The 20869-nt window shown below is 44.9% G+C and overlaps 1 protein-coding gene across 1 annotated transcript in view; it reads left to right on the top strand.

Moving 5' to 3' along the window:
- Positions 1-20869, top strand: part of OVCH1 (ovochymase 1) — a 1424491-nt gene that overhangs the window by 339371 nt on the left and 1064251 nt on the right. The gene's annotated exons all lie outside the window — the stretch shown is intronic.

The following is a 20869-nucleotide window of genomic DNA, read 5'->3' as shown; positions in this document are numbered from 1 at the left end:
AACCTGCATCTCTCCTAACGCCTGTGACATCCTTGCCCCTGTTATAAGGATCCGCTTAAGACCTGCATCCAAGAACAGCTAGTAAGACTCCAATGTAGCATCTCCGGAACGCAAGTGCAGAGTTGCTGAATGGAAGTAGCAGGCCTTAGGTTTACCCTCTTACAAACTGGTCTGCCACCTGCTCCAAAGGCAATCACTTCTCGATCCGCTCCAAGAGGCGGGCCCACATCTCTAGAGCGACTAACATGGCCAAACTTTTCAAAAATCTGCTTGGAGCTCACCAATCCAGCTGCAGTCTCTAATTCTTTCTTTCCTCCCTACCCAGGTTCTCTGCACTGCTTTGACCTCCCATTTCACATCAAACCCGGACATCTTGTCCTCACTCTCCTCAACTCCTGCCCCAGCCTCCCATGGCTTCTCTCCTCCGACCCCCGCCCTCCACTCTCCTCCCTCCTGCACATAGCACTGGGGGTTGTCTCTTAAGTGGTCCACTCTATAAAGGTCTTCTTCAAACTGGACCATTAAGGACAACATCTCCTCTAGTGCCCGTCTCTTGCTGACTTCAGTAACCACTCCTTCGCCACTGGTTCTTTCCCTCGAGTACTCCCTTGTGCACCTGCTGACCCCTCCTGCCCAGCTAACTGTCGGTCGTCTTCCACTACCCCCTTCCTCAGTAAACTCTTGGAGAAGTTGGACCCACCCACCAACTGACCCTCCACACTGATCTTGTTGGTTGCCTTCATGATCATCAATCTGGATTCCGGGCATCCAGAGGCACAGAAATGGCTCTCCTGAACACCCTTGAAACCATGCTCTCAAATCGTCCAACTCTATGGTTGTTCTCATTCTCCTTGATCTCGCCTCTGCCTTTGATACAGCCAACCGTTCCATCCTCATAAAACTGACAACCTCGGCATCACTGACCGGGCACTGTATTGGCCGACTACTTTTCTCACTAACTGCCTTTCCCAGTTGCAATTGGGTCCTTTCTCTTCCACCTCCCTCTCCACCTGTGGCATCCCCCAGGGCTCTATCCTATTGCCATGACTCTTTAATATCTATCTTGCTCCTCTTGCTCACCTGATTTCCTACTCTCCTAATTTCTAGTGTAATGATGACACTTTCTTCAAACTTCCCTCCACTACATCCTCTTCCTCTTCTCTGATTCCGACTGTCCGCCAATGATCTCTGCTTTAATGCTAGTAAGATGGAGATCCTTCTGATTGGGGACACCTGTGCCCCTTTTTTCCTCCTACCCTCTGGCCCCCCTCTTCACGCCCTCCACACCCACCATCCTGTGAGGCCAAGAACCTCTGGGTCATATTCGACTCTGCACTCCTTCCTCCCTCACATCATGGATCTTACTAAGGTCCCACTTCCAGCTCTACCTCCTCAGGGGCATTCGTCCTTTCCTCCCCTTCCTCTCCCCCCGAAGCTCAATGTCTCCAGAGCTCTGGTCCTGTCCAGGTTGGACTAATGCAACAGCCTCTTTCTGTTTCAATCTCCCTCTCCTCCCACACCCCTCCAGCTAATCTGGAATAGGGTTGCAAGACTTGCATGGTACCTGGGCTTGAAGCCAAGGATACGTTTTGCAACCCTAAAATCTCTCCCCTGGCTCCCGGTGGCTGCAAGGATCAAATTAAAGACCCTCCATCCACAAGGCCTTCTGGCACCACGCTATCAAACTTTCCCACCTTAAATACTCTCCTCCTGGAACCCTACACTCTAACTCGACAAATGCTTCTCCAAGTAGAGTGGGGGACCGTTCTCTCTCCTCGGCTGGCGCCGCCCTTTGGAACAGCCTCCATGCCTCGCTCAGACTTTAGCTGGACCTCCAAGCTCCGGACACTGCTCAAAACTCTGCTGTTCTCTACCTCCTTCCCTCTATCCCTGCTAATCACCCACAGGTTGCCTGATTCTCATGAATCTCACAGGATTCCATGCCTTTCTTCCCAGTCGACACCAGCACCCCCCTGCACTGCCCTTGCGGCCAGCTGCCTGCTGGCACTGCATCCCACTCTTGGGAGTTGCCTGTACTAGCACTTAGCCTGAGGTTCTCCCCTTTTCCTCCCGGGCAGTCCTCCAGCACTTGCCACTCCTGTGCCCCCCACCTCCTGCACTTACATGCCTGAATGCCACAAGGCCTAGAAGGACCATGACTGTATTTTACTGTTTTTGCTATTCTCCCCTGTTCACTTAACATTTAGCCTTGTGGTGCATTGAAACACTATTCAGCTGTATATGCACCTGATGCTGTCTGTTGAGCCCCTGGGGCAATGGGCAGCTCCCGTTCGCATCTGCGGGGAAGCAGAAAACCTACAGCAGTCAACCTGCTTTGACAAAATGCAGTACAGGGGAGGCAGCAATCACTGCGCCCCCACTAAACTGACCCACCACTCTAATTACTCTTAATTGTCACATCTTACCACCCTTAAGCATCTAGGGGAACTGTATTGTGCCATCTCTCTAGGAAAATCACATTTTTGCATTGCTGTTAAAAACCAGGCCTTTTTCCCTCCTGAATCTGGGAGGTTTTCGCAGTGTGCGTATGTCAACTTAAACACCCTTTTAACTTGCTCTCTGCACACCCTACTGAAGACTGTTGGGCCTGTTGGATTCCTCCCTTGGCTATTGATCAGTTTTCCCACCCCCCTGTCCTGTGGCCATGCTGTTTCCTGCATTCCCCTTGTAGTGGTAACTGCTTGTGCTTCCTGTGTACCTCCTGTACCTCCTGTGTGAACCCTCCCTCTCTGGTGATTCCTGTGGTGTGCAGCTATGGGCTATGCCTTTTTCTCTCCCCCCTCTCCTTGCACCCTCTAAGGTGCTCTCAATTTCTCCCATCTTCTGAAATTTCTACTCTATATCCCATCTTATCCCTTTCACTAAGTCTGGAAGGAAAAAGTTTGAAAGGAATATCCTGGTCTCCAACCCAGGCCTCCCTATCGCTGAAAACTAGATCAGCGCTTCCTCCAGAAACTCTCACGGACATCCTGTCGTTCCCTCTCCAGACACATGTTCTCTCTCCTTTCGCCTCTGCTCTCATTAATGGTGGCACCAGGTGGGAAGTCCTCTTGGCTTCCTTCCATTCCTCCAAGACCATCATAAATATCTATCTAAATGGTCCCGTCCTGGGCTCTCAGCCAAATCTCCTTCTTGATGGGCACTTCCTGCATCTCAACTACCTACGTTCTCCTGATACCCCTTCTTTACACCTCTATGGCTCCTCTGCCACCTCCTTTCTCCGCCACAGCTTCCGACACCCACCTCCTCCATTCTGGCCCCTATGCCACCTAAGTCTACTGCCTCTGCCCATTCTCAAGCCCTTATACAGCCTCCACTGGGTGCACCTCTCATGTACCCCCACCCCCAAAGTTTTTGTAATGTGGCAACCTGCTCCATGTCGCTACTCAAAATCTTGCTCTGCTGTCACACATGACATTGCCACCTCCTTGGAGACATTAACCTTGATGCCCGCTCTCACCGAGACATGGCTCACGGCCAGCTCTGTCACGAGTTTTGACACACCATCTTGAGGCCAGAACCAACCGGCCCGGAGGTGGAGTGGCCCTGATCTGTTCTGAGTGGGTCTTTGCTTCTGTCATTCCTATGCAGGCCTACTCTTCCTTTGAATGCCTGGTCTGCAGGCTCTCTATCTCCTGGTCTCCGATTGTCCATCTACAGGCCACCTAGACAGGTCGCCCTCTTGCTCCCAGAATGGGCTGACCTCTCAACTTCTCCTCGGACATAAACATCCACCTGGATGCTTCTAATCCCTCCTCTGGGCTCTCCCGCAACCTTTGCGACTCTCTCCCTTTACATTCTACCTTCTGGACTGACGTACTCCCTCAACTCTTGGACGGACCACTTTCTGCTCGCCTCTTACCTGAAACGTCTTGTCCCTCAAGCAAAGCCTACCCCAGCTCTGCCACCCTACTTCTCCGTCATTTGACCCGTGAAGCGAGTGTCAGTGGAAGCATTTGCCTCTCTGCTCCTCCTAAACTTGCGGCTGACTTGCACTCTGACACAGCCCTTGCTAACCTTCATCTTTCTATTTCAAACATTCTGGACATCCTGGCCTCTGTCTGAATCTTACCTACAAGTGCGTCTATTGGTGTGCTCTAGCACCTAGAAGCATCTTTTGTGCTAGATGGAATTACAATAGATCTCAGACCACATAATCTGACCAACTCAAATATGGCAAAGTACTACTTTATGCTTGCACATACACCCAAATTTGATTGCATGGAGGTCTTGTACCCCAATATGTGTCGTCTGACGTCATTCTATGTGGCAAAATACAAAAACATATCAAGAGAAGGGATTAGTGAAGGGAACATATCTACTTACAGAATACATAAGGATTAGTGCATCATTGGCTTCCCCTGATCTGTAGGGCCTGCTTGGAACTACCTCTAAATATGTAGAATACTGATTATGGTGGACATAACATTGGCTTGGCTTATGCAACACTATATATTAGGTTGTCCCAACCCCTGGTTGACATATCCCAACCTTGGACTTTTGGCCCTTCAGCAGCACGTATGTGAAATGAAACCTAGGTGTTTGGATCCCATCGGACTACTCCCCATTTTCCCAGTTAGCCTACCGATGAGAGATGGACGATCAACAAAAGTCTTCCGCTTGTAGTCGACCTTGTCTGCTCACTGTCCTGGACCATTCAATGGAGTGAGACCACACCACTATCTTGGTTTAAGGCTCTAATGAATAGCCTTTGTTTTCAGCTTCTGAGTCACATGTGAAGACCACAAATGAGTCCATTTCATCCTTCCATTACTGCTGTTTGATTCAATTTATGTAAGGTGGTGTTGCTCCTCTAAGCCTCTAGAGACTTGCTCACTCGATCTCAAATGAACTTTGTTCACTTTTAATTGACCAACTGTTTGGCTCTCAGATGTTTTCATAGTCTTCCATCTATGAAGAATGTCCCACATTCCGAGCCTATCCATGTACTCCCGTTGTGCTCTGTGCTTACCCTTTAAAAATAGCATTGTTAACTCGAGGCTAACCTTGACTCATTGGCTCTGCACACCTATTTTCATTCGTCTTCCGATTCTTACAGCCTCCGCCTGTCTCTGAGGTAGCTTTATGTTCAATGTGAGCAGCGTCCATTTTCCTAATATGGCTGCCGTGCCACGTTTTATATTCCTCTATAGCAAGCTTCTATATGTTGTCTTTCTACCTTGCAATTACTGCGTATTTAGTTATTGCTCAGTAAGTTACTTTATTTTCTTTTGATCCATGATTACTTTAGCTACCTGTTACTCTTAGTGTTTCAGTCGCATTGTTACTTAGTCGTTACCTAGTATTTTCAGATCCTCTTAACATAGTTTCATATATCTCCTTCATGACATTACTTTAACCTTTTCCGATTTCATCTTAACATATGTCCATGATGATCACAGGTGCGTTCCGATATCTTGGCAGGTGACATCCTGCCATGTAGCATTCTTCCATACAATATCCTTCCACGCTGCGAAGGCACATTCTAGATGGCTGCCCGAGTGCATAATGTCTCATACACTCGATGCTATATAGGAACGATGTAGGGGGGGTCCCAACTGTGGCTTTTCCTCTGACTGGTCAATTATGTTGGTGGTGAGGGGGCGGGAATGGGCAGGATAGCACCTGCTCCTTTACATTCCCCCCTCTGGTCATATTTTCGACCAAATTCTCTTCTTCCATGGTTTTATCTCCTCTTCATCATTTATTAGCATTTTCTCTTCCTGGTTCTCCTTTGGGATCCAAATCTTTGGCAACCCCTCAGTTGGCCTGCATTCTTTGTGTTCATCCACACTCCAGGTCATGCGGCAGCGCTTGCCAGATGTTGAACATATCAAACATTCTACATATCCTTTCCCATCCTTAAGGAGGTAGAACGTGGTTCCTAAAGGTGCAAGGATACTTTTCTTTGTTCTCACGGGTACTGGCTTCATTTTGCATCTGCTCACCCATTCCAGTCAATCATAATCTTCATTTCAATAGCTTTCTTGGCAGTCTGTTGGCACTGTCCTAAAATGATCCGTATGAGACCGCATCCTAGCAATTCGAACCCTAGTATTGCTCCAAGCACTTTAAAAGCATTTGCCAGCCAAGTTGGAATGCACGACAAAGATGTAAACCAATCGGGTCAGCTTCATCTTCCATTTTCGTATGCAGGGTCATCAGCATGGTTATTGCATCTGTCAGGGTTCCATTACCTCCATGAGATGGTTTAAACACACAGCAAGGCCTGACCTTGGCCCAATCGCCTCATTCCATTGCTGTAATCTGGTCTAGAACATACCTGTTCTGGAGGATCATCAGCCTGATGGCTCTAGTTCTTCTGATTGATTTGAATCCTTTTATTGTTGCATCATTCCTCTGTAGTAAGTCTCATCTTGTAATCTGCAGCCACTTGGCGTTTACTGCAGCTGGAAGTCCTGGCAAGAATATAGCCGTCATTGTCTTGCTGAACGGTTTAGGCTCACATGGAATATTGTCATAGGACTCAATTGATTTTGCTGAGAAAAAATTACTTGTCTTCAGTCTTCAGTGTGCAGAGTTCAGATGACCTTCATTTTCAGATGCTCATCCATTTTTGGAAATTGATCAATATGCAGGTCACTTTGGGGAATCACCAATGCTGGTACATGTAGCATTACCATGGAGAATATTCCTCCCCAATTCTTGATCAACTGCATGTAGGCTCTGGATCCCCACGCCCAATATTGATCCATAAATACTGCAGTTACTTCATTCCTGGAACTGCAATTACCTGTCCACATCCTTTGTATTTTCTAACCAGAATCGGGCCGTCATTCTTGAAGCATGTTGCATTTGTTAGTGGTATTATAGATACTGGTCCTGCTTCATTGTCGACCCTTGAGTAGCTTTGAGTGCTTAGCCCATGATCCTAGGCCTTTGTCACTCACTATCTGCACTATGATTGCTGATTCCTTCAGTAGATGTGCAGGGCAGGCCAGTAGTCCTTCTTCCCATCCAGTACTGGTGAAAACACGTCCATATATCACTAGTTGAGGTCCTTCTCCACATCTCGGCTTTCGTGGCTTTTCAGTCATTTATGAACAACTCAGTTTCTTCATCTGGACAATCATTGTTCTTGCTCCAATCTTGGATGGATACATACGTTTCTTACTTGTCCATCCTAGTCCATTTTCCATCCTTGTTTTCACATGGGTATCTTCATATGGCAATGCCAATTTTGATCGCCATCCTAAGCTTACCCATTTTCCTTCAAATTGTCCTCTGGTTGTTGTTAAGACAGATTTCTGAACTCTGTCCTGGTGGCGCAGAAGTTCAGAAGGCCAACCTAATTACTTGGAACAGGGTAACCTCTGGACAAGCCAGACCAATCAAGGTAGCGAACACGGCGGTCAAGACTAGGTCTCAAGAGGGGTGAGGGTGACTGAAGGCCCGCAATGAGCACACAAAGCAAGAGCGCTAACAAACTACTCCAAACAGTTGTTATATCAAAAATAGATACACATTTATTTTAAGGCCTTTAAAATAATGACCGTAGCGAGAAAATCACAATATCACAATATTAAACCAACACATACCATATCAACACAATATATATACAAATACACAGTCGCAAGCGTTTAAAGCACGAATTATGTAGTCCACCTGCCAGGGAAGGAAAACAGGCAGTGCGATAATGCTTTCGACTCAGTTCGCCTTCATAGGCACCTAACTAGATGGAAGTCCGAGCCCTGCGAAGAGTGGAGCCTTGTGCTCAAAGTACCTGCCACGCCGGTGCCGACGGGCACAAGGGGAAGCTCTTCGGAGGAAGTCAGGCGGTTCACGTTAGTGCACAGCAGAAGAACAGGTTCCGCAACTCAAGCGCAGCCTCCACAGCGGGCAGAAGCAGAGCGCGAGCGCGGCAAAAGGGTGCTGTTTTTACACAGCAGGGAAAAGCAATGGGATACTGCAGGAGGGCGACCAGATCCTAGATATACTACTCACCGGTCCCCGAAGCAAGCAGACCCAGGCTCCTCCACGATAGTTTCAGCAGCTGGCAGGTTCAGAAGAGCAGGGAACGCTTTGTAGTCGTGTAGAGCAAAAAGACGTCCCAATCGACGAAACCGGCACAGTTTTGTTGCGGCACAGGACAACGGAGTGGCCGTGTGTATTCGAGCCAAATGAACCCTCCTCCCTTCAGACCTGGGAACGCCAAGCGTACGAAGCGTGGGAGAGGGACAAGGACTCGCGATACAACACAACCTGGCGGCGGTTGCAGAGCCAAACTCCTTTGTAAGCTGGTCAGTCAACTGGATGGCCCAGAGACGCTTCCGAAGGCTTACTTGGCAGGAGATGGTTGAAGATGCCGGGAATAGCTGTTCCTGCTATTCCAAAGGTCGAAGCACCAGTACAGGCCTTCTGGTTCGATCAAAGGAGGACAGGGGCTCTCCGGACGACAGCAGTGCAAAGGAGGATTCCTTCAGCGGGTCACCAGCGATTCCTCGGTCCAGCCTCGTAGTTGCAGGATACTTGGCTCCTGTATTCCTTCGTTCGTGAGAACTCAGGAGATAGACATGGTAGTGGTGTTTCCAGCCCCCTCTTATCCACGGTTCCCTTCGCGCCAAAACGGAGGGGAGCCAGTGGGAGATCCGCTCATCAAAACACATACCATACGTGGACCAATCACGGACCACGGTGGTCCCAGGCATTCACACCACCCTAGACTCTCTGGCACCCAGGATGTGTATTGGGACCAGACATCCCAGCCCACACCCTGGAGGCACACAAACGACATGTAGAAGCCCGCGAAAGCAACCACGTTTCGCGGGAAAGTACATGCCCAAATAAGGAAGGCCCCGGGTCGCCGGACCTGGGGAAGGTAAAGGGAGCAAGACGGACAGTGGACAGGACAAAGGAGCCTCGCGGCCTGGCCATCTTGGGAGCCAGGCCACCATTTTGGGTTCAGTGCAAAAACGTGCTCAGAACGCCAAAAGGAGCTCAAAATAAACAAAACGATCGCTGCCACCATTCCAGTCCCTGAAATGACTTGCACCGATCAAATACCATCCTAAAAGAGTATCTAGGGCCTGTAGAAGGCTAGAGACCCAAGAGAGCTGTAACTTAGCTTACAGTGCCCTCTTGTGTCGTGTTGCACTAAAGCTGCGACACGATAAAAGAAACTACGGGAAACCACGTTCCCCGGTACTGACTGTTTTAAGGGCATGTCAGTTTCCCCGTAAGAAAGGAGCGAAAGCCCAGAGAAGTGCGGCAGAAGGCTGTACTTCTCTGGCAAAGTCAAGAACAAGGTTAAAAACAATAGCAAAAAGTTTAGGGGTTGCCACATGGAAGGAAAATTCCCTACAATTACGAAATCTTTCCTAACAGTTGTGCATGCTGCTAGATGGCTTTTTGCATCATGTGAAGACCTTTCTCTTGCAATAAGTGTTCTTGCCGCATTCATGGCATATGGTATTGGGGAACAAACCTAACCACTTTCATTAGACGTTTTCACCCACCTTTTTCATGCTGGTACCATTGTTTTTTTTAAATTATTTTTTAAATGAATCGAATTTTCAAGTTCTGTTTTTATACCTTCATGGTTCTCCTCCATATCCCTTTTTAAATTGAAATAGACTCCTACTTATATTATAAAGCAGGTGGTTTATACTTTTAGTGAGGACAATGGTAGGTTTCATTAATACCCTCCATATCTCATTTTTTTCCAACACTTCGTAATGCCATAATAATTAGGAGAAAAACACAAATCCTAATACCAGCTGATATGATCATCAAAACTACCTGAAAATCTATCTACTTTCTGGATTGCAGTGAATTTCAGAAATGTTGAAGCCTCCATTTTGTATTTACTTTAATATGCAAATGTGTTCTCTTTTTTAATCGCTTCTATATAAATGGAGTATTGCTGCAATTTTCAAACTCCTAACAATAAAATTATTCTTAGGGTCCTCCAAAAAGAGATATATATCTATACTCCCTTTGTAGTGTATGTTTTAACATGCCCCTGCCGGAAATGGTACGTGGGATCCACTACATGTGTACTTAAGCTCCGTATTTTACAGCATCTCAGAGTGATTAAGAACTTTGACCCCACGTATCCTATGGCCAAACATTTCAGGCAGGAACAGGATTGTGATGTTCATTTGCTTACATTTTTTGCTGTGGCTCATGTACCGATTGATCCGAGGGGAGGTGATCGCACTCTGAAATTGAGACAACTGGAAACCAGGTTTATCCTGGACTTTGACACGAAGTATCCCAATGGGCATAATGTGGATGAGGAGTTATATACTTTTGTGGGACTGTAATTATTCTGTTTCTTTATGCGCCTACACACACACCTCCTTTTCTCTTGCTCTGTGTTATTTGATCCTGGTCCCTTGCCACTATATACTGCTTCTCCTTTTGTTTATTTGGATTTTGGCCCTGGCCTGGAATTGGTTGATTTATTTAATTTGCATTTTTTCAAGTTTTCCAACTTTTTAAATTGTTCAGTTGGTCTATGTTGGCTGTCTTGCCCTTTTCTGATGTTTAGGGGGTTTGAATTTTGGGAGTACAGGATTGTATCTGTACTCCGTAATTCTGGGTGTTTTTGACAGTTTTTTTCATTGTAAATTGCCTTTACTTTTCCCACAAGCTTCAATATTGCATTTTGCACTAGCACTTTATGATTACCAAACTTTTCTGCCTATCTAATGCTGCTAGAGTCATAAGTTTTTATAATCTAATGCACTTGCACTTTACATTGCAGCCTGCAACATGTCTATCTTAAAGGTCGCACATATTGACTGTCCTCAAACTGTCAACAGTGTTCATATTAGACAGCATTATCTTGTCCCAGCTGTGTTTTCTCTATGTATTATAATCATATTGCCTTGGTGAGCTAGACATGCACTCGCATTTTTTATATATATTTTTTTAGCTATTGCCTGCATATTTTTTCATAAGCTTACATAGGAACGCATTTGCACTCTCACAGCTGTGGACTGTTAATTTTTGCTAATCTGTGCTAATTTTTGCTTTGAAATTTGTTGACATCTATCTCACTGCATGTCGTTTGGTGCTGAATTTTAATGTGCTACTGATTTTACTGCTATTTTTAACCTGTTCTTTTTATAGTTAATGCAGTCTTCTGTTGCACTCTAAAATGGCCGCCATGTTGTTGCGCCAAACTGTTAGCTTGTGCTGGTAGGCAACATGGAAGAAGGACCCATTGTTATTATCTACTCATTGTTTTCATGTCTCCCTAACGTGATCAAGCGCTCGGAGAAGCGCGAAACGCGTCGTTAAGGACACTGCCCTGGCGTTCTGTTCTGTTTGCTGTGTGTTCTTTGCCTATTTTTAACCATCTATTAAACTCGTTTTTCTGTTACTTGGATTCGAGTTTGCTACTTTGTTTACTGGGACCTGCAGACCTCATGCTTGGAGTGTGGTTTTTTTCTTCCTCCATGTCTTAACGATTATATATATATATATATATATTTCCAAAAAGAAGTTATCACTTCTTCCAGAGTGAGACGGCACTCGTAAAGTTACAGCCATATGCCAATTCGTAGAATTCCTTCAGGTCAGCCCATCACACAACAACCTATGTATTTCTCATATCCAGTTTTATTTAGGCATCGGTAGAAAGATTTACCTCGTACAACGCGTTTCGCAACGGTCCCGTTGTTTGATCACGTTATATATTTCTATCTCACACACTGGCTGTGCTTGTACTTTATTAGAAAAAGTACATGGACAATGGAAGGCAGCAGCAGTTTAAAACGTCTGGTATGTGACATGGAGAGAGGACTGCAGTATTATAGACCAGTGTGAGTCCATCTTCAATGTTTAGCACTTAAGTAAATTAGCTCATGAGAAAACAGACAAACAGAGGCAACACTCACTATCTGTTTCTGTAAGGTGCTGACAGTTCACTATTATAGGTAATCTTATAATCATCCCAAAACTTACTTGTCCCAAGTGGGTTTTTTATAAAAACTAAACATTTGTCATCCGTTCCAAGGTCCAACATTCTGAAATTTGTACATCAGGTTGATTATTCAGCATTTTCTTTTTGGCATTTTTATTTGTGCTGACCAAGTATTCATCTTCCCAAGTGGGTGGATAACTTGGTACTGCATAATATTACAGCTAAGTGGTTTCAAGGTGCATGTTGTAAAATTTTGAATGATTCATGTATATTGATATATATCAATATATATTAAGGTGCTATGTGAACATAAATGAACTGTTCAATCTTAAAGTGCTACGTGCAATGTAAACATAGATGAACTATAAAATGATCAAGTGCTGTGTTGTCAAGATGCATATTAAATGTATGTTGTATGTTTTATACATCGACCTAGGAGGCTGTGTGTGTATATATATATATATATATCAAGGGTTGATACTATTCTTTCTTCAAAGCTCTCCTCTCATTGTTCAGATAAGCCTGTCTAAAAATTGTTTTCCAAGGTCTATAGTGCTTGTGTGCACTTAATTCTCTTTCTCATTTCTAGCCATCTGGTGAATCTGCATTTGCAGAACTAAATCTATTGCAATCTATTGATTCCTTCTCTTGGAATGTCTTTGGGAGGGGCAGATGTTTTGCCTTTTAAAGGTTTGACGTTGTGTAGACGTAGCCACGCTCATCGTCCTTCCAATTTAACTGCAGTGGGTCTAGCTTCCTCCATCTCATGGGGCCCTTCAAAGCTGAGCATACTCTAGGTGCGTATACATTTGTGCACTAGCACCTAGTGGTCTGGATGGAGGTTTCAGCAATTCTTCTGTTTCAGGCAATTGATTGTTTTAGTCACTTTATTACCCCTCCCTTCTGTTCTTGATCTGTTGAGACATGACAAACACTTAAAATCCTTGTTAAATCATGCATCTTGTCACCTAATGTCTTCGCTACACTATGGGCATCAGTTATTACCAGATCAATGGAGTTCAACAACTCATGAGGAGTTAGATGGTCTGAACCAGGCTGATTTCGAAGGGCATATAAAGCAAGGGGCAGGCAATGTAGACATCCCTCTTTCAAAGTGATCTTTAACTTCGCTATATGCACCTTTAACAATCTGTTTAATCTCGGACGTCATTCGCCTGTGGGTGATCAGCAGAGGAGAACTTGGGTTTTATACCCAACAAAAGTACAATCTGCTCAAACAAATCATTTACAAAATGTGGTCCAGTGTGTAAGGAAGGCATGGTATTAAACAGTCAGACAGACACCAGTGATCACCGTTCAATGGTGTTCATTGAACTTATTGGGTTTGAAAGTCTGTCTAATCCTAAATCTAAAAATGGGAACAAGCTAAGACCATCAAATATTTAGAACGCAATCCTAGTGCTATCTTGTCAAAATAAAAGGGCCTTTACTTGTAAGCCTATTGCCAATCCTTACTTCGAGGGGATTGGGTCCTCCGACGTATTCCATATCTATGACATGTAATCACCGCAGCTGTGCTGCGGTGATTACATGTCATAGATATGGAATACGTCGTCGGACCATCCCATCGAAAGAACGTTACCAGGTAAGAAAGTAACTTGTTCTTCTAAATACAAATAGTGTGGGAAACAATGTGTATGCAAAAGTGTTCAAGAAATGGGTCAGGATATTCAAGCCATTGGCTTACCTTCCCCACGTTTTCAGCACAGGACAAGGTTGCACACTCGTTCTAGAGAAGCCAGAGACTGTGCTAAGCTTGAAGGTGCAGTTCAAAACATCAGCATGACGGCCTTCTGTGCCAAAGTCTGTTTGCCATTCAAAGTCTTATTTCATAGGGCCTGATGCAACACGACTAACATCAAAGTTCCATTCTTTGAAGGATTTCACATGTACATATTCTTGGGTGATTTTCTGTTCACCCCGGGTTCCCCTCCACCAGGCTCAGACCCACTTTAAAACAAAACCTTCAATTGGTCTCCCTCTGCTGGTTTGACCAAATTCCCATACTTTTGCAAACTTTCTCTATTTCATCAATCAAAGACTTTCAATTGTGCGCTGGATTTTGCCTGACCCATTGAATGAGTAAATGTGAAACAAAGTGGTCCTGCAGTCGGTCCCCCTACGTCAGGCTTGGACCAAATGTAGCTACTGCTCTTACTTCTCAGCTGGATACCTTAGAGACCTTTGATGGAGCACTCACGCAGTGCCGGACCACTCTGAACTTTAAAGCAATCTACACTACACCTTTGACAATCATTAACCAGCAGTTTAAATTCACTTGTCTCTTATCGCACGTGTTTTAACAATGTTCGTTCCAGCACCTGCCAGACAATGCTTATACTTGGAACCTTGGCTTCAGCACGAACTGGTCTTGTATCGGTATTCCTAACTCACTGGTTGTGTCGACTTCACTGACGCTACTTTGTTCTTGGAGCCAAGGACTGTACCATGGCGGCTGGTGATTCTCCCTGCCTTCATTACTGACACAGGAGGGCCCCGGGTATCTCTGACACATAATGCAGGATTCTTCAGCCTGGTTTCCTGGCCTTGCGCTTTAGGTTCTTGAGGTCTCTGGAAAGTTATGTTTCCTTGTTGGAAAGGTCAAGGGAATTTCCCTCTGTGCAATCCCTTTCGGTTTTGCTGTCTTCCCCTTTTGCTCTGCTGTCATCTCACAACTGCCGTTACCTCATGTGTTTTGCCTTGCTCAGAATGTGCTCTTGTGCTCTGCCTTTTATCTGGGGGGGGGGGGAGTGTAATGGTAGTCTAGTGTGACTCTCAATTTCCTGACCTCACCTGACCATAGTATTGGGGCATGTCAGGGACACGGCTTGAGTGTCTGTTTTCCATTCTAGTGGGCTGTCCGTGAGAAAGTATGTGTTGTAAATATAGAAGCCATCATGAGGAGTGCCTGTAGATTCAGAAGTATTTTTGTATGGAGTGACTATTTTATTGCCATGGTTAACCAGGTTGGCAAGTAAAATATGGAGAATACCCAATGAATTTTTCTTCAGGACAGAAATCCCCATGGATGAGGAAGGGCAGATCATTCCCTTAGAGTTAGGAGCAGCAGTGGTCAGAAGAAAGGGTGATGCTTCATAGAATGTTACCCATTCTGATGTGCGGAATGTTCTGCATTATTATGCTGCCCCATCTGTCTCGTGTGTCACCTCATTAATTGCTTGTCAATACCGCTCCCTCAATGACTATTTTGGAAAATTTCTTTGAAACTAACTTTACTTCCTCCTGCTTTCTGTTTACAGCTCTCATTTTTCTCCTGTATCAATCGGCAGTGATGCACGATTGTCCATTGCATTTCTGGCTATGGCTTCGCTTCCATTCCCACCTGTTTTTCAATTGTCTTTGTACTGGCTCAGGAAGTCCCTGACAAAAAATGGTAAAATAATGTTGCTGGTTTATCCCACGGTTCATGAGTCTTCTGCCGCCAGCTGCCCTGAATGTCTTGAATAAAGGCAACAGGATCTTCATCCTCTCCCATCTTCCTAGTCTTAACCGCACCCATATCCGATTTATTGGGGATATTGCACTCTGAGCGCTCGCCATATGTCTGCTCTGCAATTATTAAATGGCGCTCCATGAGTTTTTAGCACACACCTGCATATCCTGCTCACTTCCAAATGTCGTCGGTCCTCTCCCCTAGAACGGCCGCTAGCAGCACTTTTGTCACCTATATGTAGCGGAATTCCTGATGTTGTCCTTCCTTTCTAATTCATAATATCCATTTTCCCACACCAGAAGTTAAACTTTGCAATTTTCATCTTAAATTCTTTATCCATCTGTGGCCATGGTATATATTGTGGTCGACCTCCCCGATCTCCAATAATGGGAATTGCGAAAATCCTGATTCATAATCCTATTTACCTACACTCCTTGTCTTCAAAACAGAGCTAGACTCTGCCATTTATTTCCTTCCTGGTAATGATTTTAACCTGCGTACATATGGCAGGGATCTAATCCCTGCACTAAGCGATCATGCTGGAGGTTGCTCAGTGTATGTTGGTGCTGGTGTCCTCTTTAGGGTCCTTTAAAGCTGAGAATTGTATCCCTCTCTGCACTCTGTTCTTTTGAATGCCCACATGCGTCCTCATTCTACTCCCTCTCCGTCTGACATAATTATGCCACAGCTTGAGTGACTATTCTTTCCCCGTCAATCTAATATGTTTAAAGACAATGTTCCATACTCATCTGTTATGACGTCACCTGATATACCTTAATTTCTCTTTAATAGGGATCCTTCCATATTCTTTTCAGTTTTGTACCTTCCTCTGTCCAAGTGACTATATAGCTTCCAAAGCCTTTGCTTGGTCTTCTGTATCCTGCCCACTGGCCCATGCTGATACCTTCATTCCTTGGAGATCCGTACAGGGCAGTCGTGACCCTCTTACTCCATTAATTCTCATGCAGCAATCGGCATTATGCTCCTGTGACAAGAATATTTATATTTGTCTTTTAATTCCCTACTTTCTTCTCTTCTCCCTCAATCTTCCTATTGCCTTCCTCGCAACCTATGTACTTTCATTAATTGGACTTCTATTGCTTCTCGTTTCTTTATCGTCTTTGCTCTTCCCTACACTTGTGTGCTTTATCCCTCTCTTCCTTGTATATTCTATTGTCCTTTATTTTCCTGCTCTTCTCTTGCCTTTCTCGAACCCATTCAATAACCTTATCTAGCTTGAGCAATATTTTTCCTCCCATTAATTCTGTACTATTGTTCCCTTCTCTTTATCCTTTATTTCTTGGTGTCCCTACTTCTTCCTCAATTTGTCTGTCCTTTCTCTAATCGCACTGTTTACTTTAATCACATGCTGATATATCGTGCATTCTTTGGTCTTGCTCTCGTCTGCATTATCCTCGCTGATATAAGTGGGTGGCGCATACATTGGGTTAACATACCCCGCCGCTGCTTTTAATTCTTTTAAAGGGTAAACTTCCTTCTCTGTAGCTCTACTCTACAGGAGGAGAAAGAGGAGCCGAAGGAGTTTTATCCTCCCCTTTATGCTGATGGAGCATCCACTCCCTGTAAACTGGAACTTTCTTCTCACTTGGTACATTTTCTTTTCTGCAGCTTTTATCCCTTAAATGTGGCATGCAAATGTTATATGCCTCAAGTCTTTTGCCAGTGAACCCTCCTGAGAACATGGCATGAGTGTCTTATTGGTCATGCCTCTACCCCATTCAGAATGTTCTTTCCTTATTTTTGCTGTGAATCTCAGTAATGTCCTAAATAAATGAGGTGTATCCCCCATGACAGGTCGGTTTTGATCATCAATACTTACCTGTCTTATTCAATTCTTTTAATTTTCAATTAAATATACCAGGTCGATCAATTACCGCAGGCACCATCAATCGCTGTGTATAATCCCAGTCGGGATATATTTGAACTGCTCACTTTATTTTTTTTTACATCTATGCCACTATTTTTTTACCGTTGTTTACACTTTATATCAATTTGTATGAAATTCGGTATTAGTATGTTAAGCATCTCTTCTTTATTGTCTTTGATTTTGCCCTTCTTGATTGACCTCAATCTTTGTCTAAATGTTTCACCAATCTCATACATTTTTTACTATCTTGTTAAATTAATCAGTCTAGACACACAAGATTTAGTGACAATTTTTTAACCCTTCCCACTTTTTAGTTTTTTTTACTGCAAAGCCTTCCTTTACTATCTTCATAAATGTATCTGTTTCACTCAATTCTTAGTTTGATACGCACTCTTCTTCGTTCCTTGACTTAGGAATCCTTAATACCCTTTACCTTGGTGAGTACCCTTCTGTCCATTTGTAACCTGGAATCGAGGTGTCTATTTTGCCACTATCTTTGTTCTACTTACATCCATGACTGTGTTTGAGTCCTCCAACATAGACTCTCCCTCAATGGACCAGTTAGCCTTCCATCCACAGGGAACCTGCAGGGTACCAGACAGGAATTTAATCAAAGGGGAACCTGCTGACCAAATCTTCTTGACGCGGGACTGTACATTGATCTCCACAGGAAACTCTGCAGTCTTCTGGCTAATGGCGGGAGTAGTCGAGCGTTTGGGGGACTGGATCTGGCTCAAGTCTACCAGACCACTACCATCCGCACTGCCACCAAATGTGCTTGCCATGATTCCTGCCCCTCATGTCCCCAGCCCTCCAAGATGTCAGGCTAGAGCCAGGCCACAATCGCCTACAAGGCCCTCAAGGGCCTCTCCTTCCCTCCAAAGACCCACTTGGAGTCAGATTTGGCGCTTGTGGCACCAGACTCACTCCCCTAGGATAACATTGGAGATTGGACTTGTAGTACATTGATGGGGACAAGATGGATGCCCCCACATTTCGGTTCCCAGAACTGCATGTGCGGTCTAGTCTTTTGGGTGTGGTTCAGCCCATAGACACCTGGGATATCCAGAAACTATTTAAGCCACACCCAGGCTAAGAAACATGCTTTGCGATTTCTGCACCTGCAACGTGACACTCGCCATGTTCGGATCAGTCTCCAGTAGGCCTGCATCTATCTTCTGCGCTCAGCTCCTGCAAGAACACCGTTGGGAACAGCCTTACCTTGCGGTGCTTCTGCCCATCATTCATCTCTCCTTCTGTTCTGCGGGCATCTTCGGCGGTGTCATTCCCATCCCGGCACGCCGCTTCCTAAGGGAAAAGAACAGAAAAAATGCATTAAGCATTCTGCAAATCTTTGCTTATTTCTAAATACTGTACGAGTTTCAAACGCTTACCTGAATCCCAGCCGCTCTGGGGGAACTGTCTCCAACTTCTCATTCATCTGTAAGAGGGAAAAGACACTCCAGGTTAGCGTGGAAACATCTCGAGGCGCCGCATACCGCGCTTGCTCACCGCATTTGTTCTTCATAACCGGCATCCACGCTGAGAACGTTGCAGCACCTAAAAGACAGAGAACTCAGTTCAATGCAAATATGAAAGGGGTGCATCGTGCTCACTCGCCTTCACCGCTACTCATCTCTGCAGCACGGACGCCGGCCATCATCGAAGGAAGGAAAGGACGAAGTTGGAGAATTGTTCAAAAGACTCATTATACTTACCTGTCGGACTCTTGCCAGCAAAGTAACTAGGCAGCAACGAGCCTGCATCAATCAACGCGCCCCTGCGCTGAAAGCAAGACGGAGAGCACACTATCCAAGAAAACAAGGCCCAGTCTCCAGTCGAATAGCCTCCAGGGAAGGGTTTGAGGTCGTAAGAGGTCAGAACAGGCTGAGTGACATGCCCGTGGATACCAGGTGAGCGTTACAGTGCTCTAGCACCTTGAAGCGTCTTTTGTACTAGATGGAATTACAGTAATAGATCTCAGACCAAATAATCGGACAGACTCGAATATGGCAAAGTACTACTTTGTTATCAATTAAAGCGGGGTCAACTGTCAGACATTGGACTGATGCTTGCACACTCAGACCCACATTTTTTTTTGCTTGGAAGTCTTCCCCAATTTGCGGCCTCTATGACTTCCTGTGTGGCAAAATACAAAAACCTATCGAGGGAAGAGATTGGTGAAGGGAACATATCTACTTATAGAATATGTAAGGATTAGTGGATCATTGGCTACCCCTTATCTGTAGGGCGCGTCTTGAACTACTGTAGAATATGGATTCTAGTGGACACAACAGTGGATTGGCTTCTGCATCTTTGTATATTAGGTTGTCTCCCAACCTCACTGGTTGGCATATTATCCCAACCTTGGACTTTTGGCTCCTTAGCAGCACGCACGTGAAACAAAACCTAGGTGTTTTTAATCCTACCAACTACTCCCCGTTTTCAATTAGCCTTGTGATGAGAGATGGACTATCAGTCTTCTGCTTGCAGTTGACATTGTGCCTGCTCACTGTCCTGGAACACTCGAGGGAGTGTGTGCACACCACTATCTTAGCTTAAGGCTCTAATGAATAGCCCTAGTTTTTAACTTCTGATTCACATGTGAAGAGACCACAAATGTGTCCATTTCATCCTTCCATTACTGCTATTTGATTCAATTTACGCATGGTGTTGCTCTTCTTGGCCTGCAAACACTATCCTGCCATTTCCTGGCTCCTTGCCACCGTCGTATTGGAACAGTCGAAGGAAAAACCATAGAGGAACCCCCTACATTGTTCCTATACAGCATTGAGTATGAGACACATTATGCACTCAAACAGCCATATAGGATGAACCCTCAGAGTGTGGAAGGATGTCGTATGGAAGAATGCTACATCGAAGGATGTCGCCTGCCAAGATGTCAGAATGCACCTGTGGGTATCGTGGATGTACGCCAAAATGAAATCCGAAAAGGATAGTGATGTCATGAAGGAGATGTATGAACCTATGTTAAAATGATATGAAAATACTAAGTAACAAGCAACCGAAGCACTAAGAGTAACCTGGAACATAAGCTAATGTAATCATGGACCTAAAGAAAGTAACATATGGACCAATAACTGTAAATACGTAGTAATGCAAGGTAGAAAGACCACCCATGGAAGCTTGCTATAGAGGAATATAGAATGTGGCAAAGACGGCCATATTGGCAAAATGGACACTGGATCATGTTGATCATAACCAAGCTATCTGACAGGCCAAGGCTGTAAATCAGACGCATGAACATACTTTCATGTGCAGAGCCGACAATGAGTCAGTTAGATTGAGTTGACAATGCTATTTTTCAAGGAGAAGCACAAAGAAAGTACATGGACAAGCTCTGAATGTGGGACATTAATAGATGGAAGAGGAAAACATCTGAGAGCCAAACTGTTGCTCACACTTGCATATGAAATGTGTACACTTTTAATTGAACAACAGTTTGGTGCGCCTCCAAACGATCTTTGCCTTAATGCCAGTAAGATCAAAATCCTCATTGGTACCCAGTGCCCCTCTCTGGCCACCCTCTGTGGGCTCTCCCCTCGCCCTCCTGAGGCATAAAAACCTTGGT

This window comes from Ambystoma mexicanum, chromosome 12 (assembly GCF_040938575.1).
Source record: "Ambystoma mexicanum isolate Mex_15411 chromosome 12, UKY_AmexF1_1, whole genome shotgun sequence".
NCBI lineage: Eukaryota > Metazoa > Chordata > Amphibia > Caudata > Ambystomatidae > Ambystoma > Ambystoma mexicanum.
This window is presented reverse-complemented; position numbering and strand designations above follow the sequence as displayed.